Below are 8448 nucleotides of genomic sequence, written 5' to 3' on the forward strand. Positions count from 1 at the left end.
TTATATCATGCTTATGTCTTCGAGGCTGAAGCAGAGTCCTCTTGAAATAGATACTGTCACAGAGAGCGAAAGGAAGATTGTTCTCACCCAAAAGGAGCTTAAAATTCAGTCACATTGAAGGACTGCAATTCTTTTCAGTTAATTAAAAACCATAAATCCATTCAGTTTTAGATCAAATATAAATCAAAGGCTGTAAGTTGAAATATCCCCTGATTATGTTTCAATTCTGGTTTATTTCTGAGATTGGGCCTGGAATTCCCAGACAGCTGACACTCAATAACCTGAAATTACAGCCCACATTTTTGACAGATCTGGTTAGACTATCAAATTGTAGACATTTAAATATATGGATATTTATTCAAATATAATCTTTAATGGTTGTGCATCCAATTCCACCAGAGTTAATCTTTATTTACAGATCTGAACAGATCAGATACTTTTTTTAAACAAAAGGTCAATTATTTCACTGTTAAGATTACATTATATTGCCTTTTTACTAATACAGAAACCTCTACTGCATATTTGCCAAGTGTTTCAGTAGCAGTTAAATACACTGCCTGCACAGTTCAGTTATTCTCTTTATTCATTAGCTCCAGTGATATTATTTGTTTCTGTGGGATTTGGAAAACAAGTCAGGCAGAAAGCCTGCCTGTCATTTGAAAATAAAAATAAAATGCATAACACTCTCAGCCAAACCCCACTTATCATATTCAGTTTCAGGTGGATCACCAATATTTCTTAAGGAATATTGGAATATTACTTAAGGAAGCAAGTGCATAATTAGTCCCAATTGTTGTGGAGCAGAATTGAGTGGGGAATGAAGCAAATTAAGTGCTCTGAGGCCTCTCAGAGAGCAAACTTTGAAACCACCTTCATGTTGTCTTGACCTTCCTTCTTTAAAGGACTTTACAGTATTAGAAAGTATTAGAAATACATTTGAAATAAGTATTTCTTAAAGCTGAGGATGAACTTAAGTGAGCTTGTTTTAGCAACTGCTACAAATGACTACTTTTGTTTTCTTTCCTTTTTTGCAGGTCAACCTGGTTTTTCATATCACAGAAGTGATTACTGTTAGTTCCTAGGCCAGAAATTCAATCCCAAATTAACTCCCCCTTGGAACTTACAGGGTAGGCTCTGGTCCTAACACTGACGTGTAGCCCCATCCAGCTGACAATTCCCATCCATTCCCATGGCAGAGGGGGCGCCGCACAACAGCAGCCAGCAGGTCAGGAGGCAATTCTTCTAAGCGATACCTTTAAAAAAAAAAGATTTTCTATTTTGCTTTTAACCGTAAACCCAAAACTGACTTATAACTCTTGCAGTAAAAATAGAGATGATAATTGTGGGTCATTTTAATCACCGAGTGAACATGGCTCCTTCTCTTTGGACCCATTAGAACACAGATTAAGATCTAATACAAAGCAGAAATGCACCTTAATTCGCTAGACTAAAACATTTATATTCCTTTGTTGCTTTTAATTTTCAGTGAACATGCCGTTCCATCTCACACACACTTCAAACAACACTGTAGTGGTTTGGCATGTTATTAGGAGCTCAGGAATAGACCAAGATCACAGACGCTAATCCTAGAACTACTGTTACACTGACATGTAAGAGCACATGCTTCATAAAAGCAGTAAATTTGGTTTGGGGCATTTTTCCAATCGGTACAAGGTTTTGCTTTTCTTATTACTGAGGTATCATTTAAGGGTACTAAAATGCAGCCTACCCTTACCTTCATTGTATCTAAATTAACGATACCAAAACATGCATAATTACTCTAAAGGCTCGGAGTTCAGCAGATATGATTTTACTCCGTCTTATTCTTATCGTGTGTATATGTATGCGTGTCTGTATATCCACACACTTTTCACGTGCGACATTCCTAGACGACAAACAGACAGGACATGGTGAGCTGCAGCTTTAGTAATTCCTTGCAGGCAAATGCAGCACAGAAAGGGAGTCAGGAGGATCCAGGGCGAGCTCATAGCATCTGGAGGCAATTTTAGGAAAGAGAGAGCCGTTGACCAGTAAGGATATTTATAGCACTGGGACCAGAGAAGAAACACAATGCTAAACATCAGTGTGTCAAAATAAACATGACACAAAACTCAGAAATTCGAAGGGACCAATTAAGGACAAGTAAGGGAAATAATACGGATTACAGGTGAATGTCTTATAAGGGCAACAATCCCCTTTTAATGTGCATAACAATGTTCTCCTATGTATGCTAGGAAAATGGAGCCCCAAATAGGGGAATTTTATATTGCATAAACGTCTATAAAGTAGCTAAACAACACACTGCCCTTCTCTGCCAATGCTGTAACTGCGATTCTACAACTGATGCCGCGAAGCGCCTCAAAGCGAACATTAAAGGAGCTAGGCAGGTGCAAACTGTTACTATTTTTAACGTGAAGACTTGCTTACTGGAAACAGAAGTTGTTTTACTCCATATGTAGGAATGAGGTTAGGCCTTTAAAAAAGGCAGTAAACAAGAAGCACTCAAATTCCCAAACCTGTAGTTCTAATTGCAGTCAATCTGAAATCCGCAGGGATAAAAACAGTGAAGGCATGAAGGTCAGAAAGGGCAGTGCGCAGGCAAGCGGTGTCCCTCGGTGCTGCGCTTAGCACAGCCGGGTGCAACTGGAACACGAAGCAGGAACACACGGGCCTGCACCCCAGCCACGAGAGGGGCAGCTCGCAGCCAGCAGAGCCAGGAGAGCTGCGCGTGCTCCCAGCCGAGGCCGGTCCAGAAGGGCTTTCTCACCAAGCTCGGGCTGGCGCAGCAGCAGCCACGTGCCCTTCCCAGCTGCCTCTTCGGAACATCTTCAGCTCCTGTGTGGTACAAGAGTTTGCAGCACAGACAGCAGCCGCAAGGTAGGAGCGTTGGAAAGGAGAAGCGGCCGGGGGGACCGAGGAATCTATTGAGAAACCCCAGGGACGGGCTGTGCCACGAGCCCGTCTCAGGGTGTCCCGTGACAACGTGCAGTGAAGTTACAATGAATAAATCTGTTTCTCATGCTCCCCTGCGACTAAGGACGCGGAGGGAGGGCGCTCCCCTTGGCGTGGAGGGAAGGTGGTGTCATTCCTTGTCTCGGGGCGGGCGCGGGGTGGCTGCGGAGCCTCCTGCCCTGGCTTTTGCGCAGGAGGGTTTCTAACATTTGCTTCACACTCCTAGTGCACTTGATTGGAGACAACCTTAAATATTGATGCAGCAACATACCAGCCCCTTAAATCATTCAGCTCATCCCCTTTGCTCCTCTATATGTCAGTCTCATCACAAGAGAGAAAGAAAGGAAGAAAGAAAGGAAGAAAGAAAGGAAGAAAGAAAGGAAGGAAGAAAGGAAGGAAGGAAGAAAAGAAGGAAGAAAGGAAGGAAGAAAGGAAGGAAGAAAGAAAGGAAGGAAGAAAGAAAGGAAGGAAGAAAGAAAGGAAGGAAGAAAGAAAGGAAGGAAGAAAGGAAGGAAGAAAGAAAGGAAGGAAGGAAGAAAGGAAGGAAGGAAGGAAGAAAGAAAGAAAGGAAGGAAGGAAGGAAGAGAGAAAGAGAGAAAGAGAGAAAGAGAGAGAGAAAGAAAGAGAGAATCATAGAATCATAGAATCATAGAATGCTTAGGGTTGGAAGGGACCTCTAGAGATCATCTAGTCCAACCCCCCTGCATACGCAGGGACACCTAGAGCACGTGGCACAGGACTGCGTCCAAACGGGTTTTGAAGATCTCCAGAGAAGGAGACTCTACAACCTCTCTGGGCAGCCTGTTCCAGTGCTCTGGCACCCTCACTGGTAAGAAATTTTTCCTTAAGTTCCTATGGAATTTTTGATGTTTCAGTTTCCGGCCATTTCCTCTAGTCCTATCAGTGGCCACCACTGAAAAGAGACCATCCCCGTCCTCTGCACTCCTCCCTTGAGGTATTTATATACACTGATTAGATCCCCTCTCAGCCTTCTCTTCTCCAGGCTGAACAGGTCCAGCTCCCTCAGCCTCTCCTCATAGGGCAGATGTTCCAGGCCCCTGATCATCCTTGTAGCCCTGCGCTGGACTCTCTCCAGCAGCTCCACATCCCTCTTGTACTGTGGGGCCCAGAACTGGACACAATACTCCAGATGTGGCCTCACCAGGGCTGAGTAGAGGGGCAGGATCACCTCCCTCGACCTGCTAGAGATGCTCTTCTAATGCAGCCCAGGATCCCATTGGCCTTCTTGGCCACGAGGGCACACTGCTGCCTCATGGTCAACTTGTCACCCACCATGACACTCAGGTCTTTCTCTGCAGAGCTGCTCTCCAGAAGGTCGGTCCCCAGCCTGTACTGGTGTCTGGGGTTATTCCTCCCCAGGTGCAGGACCTTGCACTTGGCCTTGTTGAATTGCATGAGGTTTTTCACTGCCCAGTTGTCCAGTCTGTCCAGGTCCCTCTGGATGGCAGCGCAGCCCTCTGGGGTATCGGCTACTCCTCCCAGTTTGGTATCATCAGCAACTTGCTGAGGGAGCACTCTGTGCCTTCATCCAGGTCATTGATGAATAAATTGAACAGGACTGGACCAAGGACTGACCCCTGGGGGACCCCACTAGCCACAGGCCTCCAACTAGACTCTGCACCGCTGATCACCACTCTCTGGGCCCTGCCATCCAGCCAGTTCCTAATCCACCTCACTGTGCACTCATCTATCCCACACTTCCGGAGCTTGCCCAGGAGGATGTTGTGAGGGATGGTGTCAAAAGCCTTGGTGAAGTCGAGATAGACGACATCCACCGCTCTCCCCTCATCTATCCAGCCGGTCATTTCATCATAGAAGGCTATCAGGTTAGTCAGGCAAGATTTCCCCTTGGTGAATCCATGCTGACTACTCTTGAGCACCTTCTTGTCCTCCATGTGCCTGGAGACAACGGCCAGTATGAGCCGTTCCATCACTTTTCCGGGGACGGAGGTGAGGCTGACTGGCCTGTAGTTGCCTGGGTCCTCCTTCTTGCCTTTTTTGAAGACTGGCGTGACATTGGCCTTCTTCCAGTCTTCCGGCACCTCCCCCGTTCTCCAGGATCTTTCAAAGATGATGGAGAGCGGCTTAGCTATGGCATCTGCCAGCTCCCGCAGCACTCTGGGGTGCATCCCATCAGGGCCCATGGATTTGTGGGTATCGAGGTTCCTTAGGGTTCCTCTCTGACCCAATCTTCCTCTACCCAGGGCAAGTCTTCCTCTCCACCAGCTTCTTCTCTTGTCTCTAGGGCCTGGGGCTCTAAAGGGCTGCCCTTGGTAAACACCGAAGCAAAGAAGGCATTGAGCAACTCTGCTTTTTCTGTGTTATTTGTAACCAAGGTGCCCATGCCGTCCTCCAGCGGACCCACGTTTTCCCTGATCTTCCCTTTTGCTGTTAATGTATTTGAAGAAATTTTTTTGTTATTTTTAACGTCCCTTGCCAGCTTGCCTTCCAGACGTGCCTTAGCTTTCCTTGTCGCATCTCTGCACTCCCTGGCTACGTTCCTGTATTTCTCCCAGGGGGCCTGTCCTTTTTTCCACATTCTGTATACCGCTGCCTTCTGCTTGAGCATTGCCACAAGCTCCCGGCTCATCCACGAAAGAAAGAGAGAAGAAAGAGAGAAAGAGGGAAGAGAGAAAGAGAGAAAGAGAGAAAGAGAGAAAGAGAGAAAGAAGAGAAAGAGAAGAAAGAGAGAAAGAGAGAAAGAAGAGAAGAGAGAAGAAAGAAGAGAGAGAGAAGAAAGAAAGAAAGAAAGAAAGAAAGAAAGAAAGAAAGAAAGAAAGAAAGAAAGAAAGAAAGAAAGAAAGAAAGAAAGAAAGAAAGAAAGAAAGAAAGAAAGAAAGAAAGAAAGAAAGAGAGAGAGAGAGAAAGAGAGAAAGAAGAAGGAAAGAGAGAAAGAGAGAGAGAAAGAAAGAGAGAGAGAGAAAGAGAGAGAGAGAGAAAGAGAAGGAAGGAAGGAAGGAAGGAAGGAAGGAAGGAAGGAAGGAAGGAAGGAAGGAAGGAAGGAAGGAAGGAAGGAAGGAAGGAAGGAAGGAAGGAAGGAAGGAAGGAAGGAAGGAAGGAAGGAAAAGGAAGGAAGGAAGGAAGGAAGGAAGGAAGGAAGGAAGGAAGGAAGGAAGGAAGGAAGGAAGGAAGGAAGGAAGGAAGGAAGGAAGGAAGGAAGGAAGGAAGGAAAAGGAAGGAAGGAAGGAAGGAAGGAAGGAAGGAAGGAAGGAAGGAAGGAAGGAAGGAAGGAAGGAAGGAAGGAAGGAAGGAAGGAAGGAAGGAAGGAAGGAAGGAAGGAAGGAAGGAAGGAAGGAAGGAAGGAAGGAAGGAAGGAAGGAAAAGGAAGGAAGGAAGGAAGGAAGGAAGGAAGGAAGGAAGGAAGGAAGGAAGGAAGGAAGGAAGGAAGGAAGGAAGGAAGGAAGGAAGGAAGGAAGGAAGGAAGGAAGGAAGGAAGGAAGGAAGGAAGGAAGGAAGGAAGGAAGGAAAAGGAAGGAAGGAAAAGGAAGGAAGGAAGGAAGGAAGGAAGGAAAAGGAAGGAAGGAAAAGGAAGGAAGGAAGGAAGGAAGGAAGGAAGGAAGGAAGGAAGGAAGGAAGGAAGGAAGGAAGGAAGGAAGGAAGGAAGGAAGGAAGGAAGGAAGGAAGGAAGGAAGGAAGGAAGGAAGGAAGGAAGGAAGGAAGGAAAAGGAAGGAAGGAAGGAAGGAAGGAAGGAAGGAAGGAAGGAAGGAAGGAAGGAAGGAAGGAAGGAAGGAAGGAAGGAAGGAAGGAAGGAAGGAAGGAAGGAAGGAAGGAAGGAAGGAAGGAAGGAAGAAGGAAGGAAGGAAGGAAGGAAGGAAGGAAGGAAGGAAGGAAGGAAGGAAGGAAGGAAGGAAGGAAGGAAGGAAGGAAGGAAGGAAGGAAGGAAGGAAGGAAGGAAAAGGAAGGAAGGAAGGAAGGAAGGAAGGAAGGAAGGAAGGAAGGAAGGAAGGAAGGAAGGAAGGAAGGAAGGAAGGAAGGAAGGAAGGAAGGAAGGAAGGAAGGAAGGAAGGAAGGAAGGAAGGAAGGAAGGAAGGAAGGAAGGAAGGAAGGAAGGAAGGAAGGAAGGAAAACACACACACCCTGAACTCTTCCCACATCCGAAATAAATTAAAGGCTCATCTGAAAACGAAGCTCTGGTAAAATACAGATGAAAAAGAAAAAGTTCTCACAGCCAGGACAAGCAGCGGACCTCTGGCTCCAGTAGTCCTGCTCCCCAGAGTTAAACTGCCAACCATTTACCTGGGTTAATCAAATAAACATCAGCGGTGTAGGCAGCACCTCCTCACTGCTCGGGTTTTGATAGTTCACAGGAGGCCTAGTGCACTGAAGAGAGCTCTGAGCCCTTGGTCCGGGCAGTGGCCTGGGCCAGGCTGCTCGGGACGGGGAGGGAGCTGCAGCCCGACCTCCTTCCTGGTGCAGCTCCTTCCCCGTCCCCGTGGGTGACAGCCCCGTGCAGACGAGTCGGGCCCTGCGGCAGGCAGAGGAACGAAGGGACGCGCAGCAGGGAGCCTCGTGCCCGCTCCGTCCCTGCGCCGCGGGCGCCCGGCACCGTGAGGGCTTCGCTCGCCTGCGCACGCTCTGCTCCTGGGAGCGGTGGGGCCGCCGCAGTCCCTGCGCAGGGAGGCCGAGGCGCCGCAGGCCTGGCTCCCGTGCGGGCAGCACGAGGACAAGAGCGAGCCAAGCACACAGGGGAGCGGGGACAAGAGCGAGCCAAGCACACAGGGGAGCAGGGACAAGAGCGAGCCAAGCGCACATGGGAGTGGGGATAAGAGCAGCAAAGCACACGAGGGAGCAGGGACAAGACGAGCCAAGTGCATGGGGGAGCCAGGACAAGAGTGGGCAAAGCTCACGCAAGGGTGGGGACAAGACAAGCCAAGCGCACGCGGGAGCGGGGACAAGACGAGCAAAGCGCACGCGGGCGCACTGACACCCCGCACCCCGGGCGCCTCCGCACCGCGCGTCCTTCGGCAGCCTGGAGCCAGCAGCCCTTCCAGAGCACAGACCTCTGCAAAACACAGGGCTAGCTGGGGGCACTGCTTTTTTCTTTTATTTTTCATATCTGTTCATTCATATATGTAAGCCCCTTGGTTGCCCTGAAGGTCCTCCATGCATTTGTGATGACTGCAAGAGGCAATCCAGCCTGTTCTATCTGCCTATTATAAAATATGTATTACTATTGGCGAAAAAGCTCCATTATCTTTTCTGGATAAAACATGTGAATTATAAGATAAGAAATAAGCCCGAGAGGTTTTCTATCCCTTGCGGCAGACAGAAGTGGTCGAGACAGGTATATCTTTCTTTTGATCTGCAAACCAGAGTTTCACTGTCATTAGAGGCCTCTGGACTCCAGCTCTGCATGCACGGCAAGCAGGTTTCCAAGCTCGGCCTCAGTCTGGGACATGCGAGTCCCTATAGATACTGCAACATTTGGTGCAGCCCCAAACATCTTGCTTAATTCATTATTCACCATTTAAAAT

The sequence above is a fragment of the Tinamus guttatus genome, unplaced genomic scaffold (genome assembly GCF_059628265.1).
Source record: "Tinamus guttatus ecotype Peru unplaced genomic scaffold, ASM5962826v1 Tinamus_guttatus_pri_ptg000212l, whole genome shotgun sequence".
Classification (NCBI taxonomy): Eukaryota; Metazoa; Chordata; class Aves; order Tinamiformes; family Tinamidae; genus Tinamus; species Tinamus guttatus.